Below are 7,500 nucleotides of genomic sequence, written 5' to 3' on the forward strand. Positions count from 1 at the left end.
TAAATTTATAAGCCCAAGGGCACCATCAAGAGAAATAGCCCAGTCAGGATACGAAATAAGAAAATAAACTAAAAGAAAAGTCATGAACAATTAAAATAAAACACCTCAAGAACAGTAACAACATTAAAATAGATGTTTCATATATGTTGACCAGGCTTTTTATAGTTTATTTATGACATATCTGTTTTTGACGTTGTTAATAGTTTACATAGGGCATATCTGTTTTGACGTTGTTACCGTTTTTAGAATGATTTATTGTTAATTTATTCTCATCATTTATCTATTTCCTTATTTCCTTTCCTCACTGGGATATTTTTCCCTATTGGAACCCTTGGGCTTATAGCATCTTGCTTTTCCAACTAGGGTTGTAGCTTGGCTAGTAATAATAATAATAACAATAACTGACTTATGTCAGCCTGTCCAACATAAACACATTCTCTGCGAGTTTTCAACTTTTGGTGAGCTGCTCTTTCAGAGAAAGGACAAGAATTACAGTTTAGAAGATTTTTGGAAGAATAAGTCTCATAAAGACTATTTGAGATTCGTCTGGCTATGAAATATGTCTTTGCCTCCTCTGGAGTGTCTATGTGGTTACAGTTGTCTCTTGGGTAGATATTCATCCAGGTAAACAATAAATGTATGTATGTGTGTGTGTATGTATGTATATATATATATATATATATATATATATATATATATATATATATATATATATATACATATATATATATATATATATATATATATATATAAAATCCTATATATTCTTGTATATATATATATATATATATATATATAAAATCATATAGATTCTTGCATATATATATATATATATATATATATATATATATATATATATATATATATATATATACAGTATATATATATATATATATATATATATATATATATATATATATTAAAGATATAAAAACATTTATAAGTATATATGCAACCCATGTAACTGTGTGTGTATATATATATATATATATATATATATATATATATATATATATATATATATATATATATATATATATATACATATATATATGCATTCTCATGTCCATACATACACGGATATACACATAGTGTTTATATGTGCGCATGTATGCATTCTTGTGTGTAAACAGTTTGTATAAGAAGAAAGGTGGATACACACTTCTAGACATTCGCTTGTACATTATCAAGTTCCTTCTTCTCCCCTGTACCATGAAATACAATATAAAACAATAATATCACCTTAGAATCCTTTTAGAAAATCAATAGCATCCTGCTTTTCCAACTAGGGTTGTAGCTTAGCAAGTAATAATAATAATAATAATAATAATAATAATAATAATAATAATAATAATAATAATAATAATAATAATAAATAAATAAATAAATAAATACGAAAACCACACGTTCTCACTGGATAATTTCCTCAGCGGACGAAAGATGGAGTAACGTCGCTAAAACAAAATGAATTACAACACCAAAGTCCTACGTTCGCTGGAGTGACGTCACTAAATGGGGTTTAAAGGGAATTTCCGGAGATTATCTTCCACGTGTCGTCCTCTCAGACAGTTACTTCTACCTTTGGCTACCTTCGAGCAAGCAACTTGCTTCCTTACTCCTCAGCACTGCTCACATTCTCTATCATGGGATCTTACATCAGTTGCAAGTTTCTAAATACTGATTTAGTCTTATCATATTAGTTTGTGTGACTAGCAGGACTCATACAGTTTGCAAATTTCTAAATGATAATTTTTGATGCCAACAGCTTATATGACTTGCAGGACACGAAGTTTGGAAATTTTCTAAGTGAGGATTTTTTATCCCAAGAGCTCATGTGACTAGCAGGACTCAAAGTTTGCAAATTTCTAAATGAGGATTTTTTATCCCAAGAGCTCATGTGACTAGCAGGACTCATGCGGTTTGCAAGTTTCTAAATTCTGATTTTTTTTGTATCCCAAGAGCTTATGTGACTAGCAGGTCTCATAGTTTGAAAGTTTCTGAATAGTTTTTTTTTTTTTTTTAACCCAGGAGCTTATGCGACGAGCAGGACTCATGCGGTTTGCAAGTTTCTAAATTCTGATTTTTCGTCCCAAGAGCTTATGTGACTAGCAGTAAAGATACAGTTTGCAAATTTCTAAACAACGATTTTCTTTTTAATCCCAATAGCTTATGTGAATAGCCGGACCCACAAAGTTTTCCAGCTTCCAAATACTTATTTTTGGTCCCAAGAGCTTATGTGACTAGCAGGACTCATACAGTTTGCAAATTTCTAAATAATGATTTTTTTATACCAAGAACTTGGGTGGCTAGCAGGACTCGTACAATTTGCAAGTTTCTAAATACCGATTTTTTATCCGAAGAGCTTACGTGGCTAGCAGGACTCATACAGTTTGCAAATTTATAAATAATGGTATTTGATCCCAAGATATTATATGACTAGCAGGACTCATGCAGTTTGCAAATTTATAAATAATGGTATTTGATCCCAAGATATTATATGACTAGCAGGACTCATGCAGTTTGCAAGTTTCTGAATAATGATTTTTTATCTCAAGAGCTTATGTGACTAGCAGTACCCATACAGTTTTCCATTTTTCATAAAAAAAAATTTTTCTTATCCCAAGAACTTCTATGACTAGCAAGACTCATAAATTTGCAAGTTTCTAAATAAAAATTTTTGATCCCAAGAACTTATGTGGCTTACAGAACTCATAAATTTTGCAAGGTCATTTTTATCCAAAGAACTTACGTGACTAGCATGACTCCTACAGTTTCCAAGTTTTTAAATAATTATTTTTTTATCTCAAGAGCTTATGTGACTAGCAGGGCTCATACAGTTTGCAAATTTCTAAATAATGATTTTTTATACCAAGAACTTGGGTGACTAGCAGGACTCATACAATTTGCAAGTTTCTGAATAATGATTTTTTATCTCAAGAGCTTATGTGACTAGCAGTACCTATACAGTTTTCCATTTTACAAATAATGTTTTTTTTTTTTTATCCCAAGAACCTATATGACTAGCAGGACTCCTACAGTTTGCAAGTTTCTAAATAATTGTTTTTTGTCCTAAGAGTTTATGTGGCTTACAGAACTCATACAATTTGCAAGGTAATTTTTATCCCAACAGCTTATGTGACTAGCAGGACTCATACAGTTTGCAAGTTTCTAAATAATGATTTTTGGTCCCAGGAGCTTAATTGACAACAAGGACCCACACACTTTGCAAGTTTCTAAATAATGATTTTTTTTATCCCAAGAGCTTATGTGACTAGCAGGATTCATACAGTTTGCAAGCTTTTCAATACTGATTTTTGGTCCCATGAAATTATGTGACTAGCAGGGCTCATACAGTTTTCTCCTTTCTAAATAATGTTTTTTGATCCCAAGAACCTATATGACTAGCAGAAATCATACAGTTTGGAAGTTTTTAAATATTTTTTTTTTTTATCCCAAGAGCTTATGGAGCTATCAAAACTCATACAATTTGCAGGGTGATTTTTATCCCAAGAGCTTAATTGACTACAAGGCCTCAAACAGCTTGCAAGTTTCTAAATATTGATTTTTGGTCCCTAGAACTTATGTGACTTGAAGTACCCATACAGTTTGCAAGTTTCTAAATACCGATTTTTGGTCTCATGAACTTATGTGACTAGCAGGAGTCATACAGTTTGCAAGTTTCTAAATACCGATTTTTGGTCTCATGAACTTATGTGACTAGCAGGAGTCATACAGTTTGCAAGTTTCTAAATACCGATTTTTGGTCTCATGAACTTATGTGACTATCAGGACCCACACAGTTTGCAAGTTTCTAAATACTGATTTTTGGTCCCAAGAGCTTATGTGACTTCCAGGACCCACACAGTTTGCAGGATTTTTTATCCCAAGAGCTTATGTGGCTAGCAGAACTCATACAACTTGCAAGGTGATGTTTTATCCCAAAGAGCTTAATTGACTACAAGGATCAACACAGTTTGCAAGTTTCTAAATAATGATTTTTGATCAAAAGAGCTTAACTGACTACCAGGACCCAAACAGTTTAAATAAGGAGTTTTGCCCTCAAGAGGTTATGTGACTACTTTGCATATGTGATCGACTTTCTAAAAGGGGACCAAAGCAAAACCCTTTATCTGGATGATACACAAGTTACTTGCATGAGTTCTTTTGCTTGAGGGTACACTTAAGCACACTATACTGCTTTTCCAACTTGGGTTGTAGCTTAGCTAGTAGTAGCAATAATAATAATACTCTGTATGCTATGTATCAGTACCAACGATGTATTTATCAATTAGGTGTAATACATCTCTGGGCGAGAACCGTTTGCCAGCACGGGCTCTTGTTCAAATAACCCCGCATGACTAGAGCATTACCTTAAGGGTTGAAGGAGACTATTGTGGGCCCAAATTCAAATACTCGGCTCTTTGAAATTTTAAACAAATTAGTCATTTTGATCTTTATAAATGATGTCCAAATTCGAATACTCGGCTCCTTGAAATATTAAACAAATTAGTCATTTTGATCTTTATAAATGATGCCCAATAGAAACCAACTACTTTCTATTTCTAATTTTTCTTTTTTATATTGCATGGACTAATCATATTGCATATCCTATTCTCCTGGCTAGAACAGTGGTAACGTGTTCGCCTACCATTAGCCTGGCATCAGATCAAACCCAGGGTTGTGGTGACCTAAGTGGTAACGTCCCTGACGAGTGATCACCAGACTGGGGTTCGAGCCCCACTCAAACTCGTTAGATCCTTTGGTCGTTGCAATCTCACCATCCTTTAGAGCTAAGGATGGGTGGTTAGAGGGACCCTATAGGTCTACCTACTGAGTCATCAGCAGCCTTTGCCTGGCCATTCCTGGTCCTAGCTTGGATAGAGAGGTGGCTTAGGAGCTAATTATTATTATTATTATTATTATTATTATTATTACTATTATTATTATTATTATTATCATAACATACTAAGCTACAACCCTAGTTGGAAAAATAGGTTGCTATAGGCCCAGGGGCTCCAACCGGGAAAATAGCCCAGTGAGGAAAGGAAACAAGGAAAAATAAAATATTTTAAGAACAGTAACAACATCTAAATAGAAATTTCCTTCATAAACTATAAAAAATTTACACAAAAAAAAAAGAGAAAGAAAAATTAGATAGAATAGTGTGCCCGAGTGCACCCTCAAGCAAGAGAACTCCAACCCAAGACAGTGGAAGACCATGGTACAGAGGCTATGGCACTACCCTAGACTAGAGAACTATGGTTTGGTTTTGGAGTGTCTTCCTAGAAGAGCTGCTCACCATAGCTAAAGAGTCTCTACTAGCCTTACCAAGAGAAAATTAGCCACTGAAAAATTACACTGGAGAAATTAACCCCTTAGTGAAGAAGAATTGTATGGTAATCTCAGTGTTGTCAGGTGTATGAGGACAGATAGAAATCTGTAAAAAAATAAGGTGTATGTGTAGGCAATGGGAAAGTTAACCGTAACCATATAGAAGGATCCAATGTAGTACTGTCTTGCCAGTTAAAGGACCACATAACTCTCTAGCAGTAGTATCTCAACGGGCAGCTTATCATATGTATATAAGGTGTACCAACCGTGTGTCACACGATCGTACATAGTTCATTTTGTGTATATATTGCTTGTATCTTTGCTCTCCCCTCACACTAAAAAGAACCTGAAAAAACATGTCTGTTTTTCTCAATGGTAACGGTGTCAATTTTGAACAGGAAATTTCCTGTTGCCTTGAGCTTTTGTATATAAAGGAGAGTGTTCTATAATTAACTCACTCAGTTGCTTCCATACTGTCTTTGAGTCACAACCTTCTCTCGGCCCGTCACATTGGTGAGGGGGGGGGGGGGGGAGCGAGTCACACCGGTCACTCCAGGGTCACCATTGTGACGGGCCGAGAGAAGGTTGTGACTCAAAGACAGTATGAAAGCAACTGAGTGAGTTAATTATAGAACACTCTCCTTTATATACAAAAGCTCAAGGCAACAGGAAATTTCCTGTTCAAAATTGACACCGTTACCATTGAGAAAAACAGACATGTTTTTTCAGGTTCTTTTTAGTGCGAGGGGAGAGCGAAGATACAAACAATATATACACAAAATGAACTATGTACGATCGTGTGACACACGGTTGGTACAAAGGTCAGTCTCTAGGGAACTGTCCTGCTTGCCAGAACAATTTTCACTGTCCCTTGCCTCTGCCATTCATGAGCAGCCTTTACACCTTAAAACCCGGGACCATGAGTTTAAGCTGTTTACTAGGGAGGCCATTGCAATGTTTGGGCACCACAGTAGTGATCGGCCTGCTCGGCTGACCTTCTGGTGAGCATCTAACCTGTTGAAACTGGAACTGAAACCAGACACCTTACCTTTAATTAGAAGTGAGACGCGTCATCCGGCTATTTATCAACCAAGACATGACAGATCACAGATTTCTCCCTAACAAGCACAAGCAACAAGCACATTCATATGCATACACATAGTCAGACATTTCTCAAGATTCTCATGATCTGTGTTGAATTAATTCTCTCGAGACATACAGGTAATATAACACTGTACATGCATGTGTACATATGAACATCATCACACTTTTCCTCTCGCTCTTGGATGTTGTAAAGGCTCTCCTATGAAATTGCTTAAAAAACAAACATTTTTATATAAAAACAAGTGAGCAAGTCCTGAACGCGGACATGGTCCTCGTAGAGGACATACCTCCGCCAAGGTGACCTAGAGCGCCATATGTCCTAGAATCATGAATTGATGTGACTTCGACCTTCACATGACCTTGACCTTCACGTGACCTTCAAGTGACCTTGACCTTCACGTGACCTTGACCTTCACATGACCTTGGCTTCAAGTGACCTTGATCTTCAAATGTACTTGACCTTCACGTGACCTTGACCTTCAGGTGACCTTGACCTTCACGTGACCTTGACCTTCACGTGACCTTGACCTTCAAGTGACCTGCTTGACTTTTGACCTTCAAGTGATCTTTGTTCATTTGCCACTGATACTTAATATGACATTGATATAATGCACCAATATGACCTTGACCTTTGACCTTTATAAATTTGAACATCACCCATGGGTTGCGCCTGGACTAGGACTTCCCTGTTGGCTTATGCAAAAGTCAGTGCTTTATTTCTGTCTCTTGATATGGCCACTTATGTCATAGTGACACCAGTGACCCCTGTGACCTTGACCTTGGGGTGACCTTGACCAAAATTTAATCAGTTCTTCCATACACATTGGGGAACTACTTGGCCAAGTTTGAAGTGATTCCGTGTAGAAATGTGGCCTCTACGTTGTCCACAGACAGACAGACAAACAGAGAAACAAACAAACAAACAAACAAACAAACAAACCGAACCGAAAACATACCCTCCTGGCGGAGGTAATAAATGTGATAAAAATGTTGCCTAAGAGTAATTGGTGAATGCTTCGTGAATGAAAAGTTGTTGTTATAATTCTATTTCAGATACTTGATTAT

At 35.8% G+C, this 7,500-nt stretch overlaps 2 protein-coding genes across 2 annotated transcripts in view; one reads left to right on the forward strand and one right to left on the reverse strand.

Annotated features, from left to right (window-relative positions):
- Positions 1–7,500, reverse strand: part of LOC137638749 (uncharacterized) — a 183,783-nt gene that overhangs the window by 147,792 nt on the left and 28,491 nt on the right. The gene's annotated exons all lie outside the window — the stretch shown is intronic.
- The window catches only part of fusl (fuseless), a 307,560-nt gene that overhangs the window by 1,426 nt on the left and 298,634 nt on the right, over positions 1–7,500 (forward strand). The window lies entirely within an intron of this gene.

Source organism: Palaemon carinicauda, chromosome 3, assembly GCF_036898095.1.
Source record: "Palaemon carinicauda isolate YSFRI2023 chromosome 3, ASM3689809v2, whole genome shotgun sequence".
In the NCBI taxonomy this organism is placed as follows: domain Eukaryota; kingdom Metazoa; phylum Arthropoda; class Malacostraca; order Decapoda; family Palaemonidae; genus Palaemon; species Palaemon carinicauda.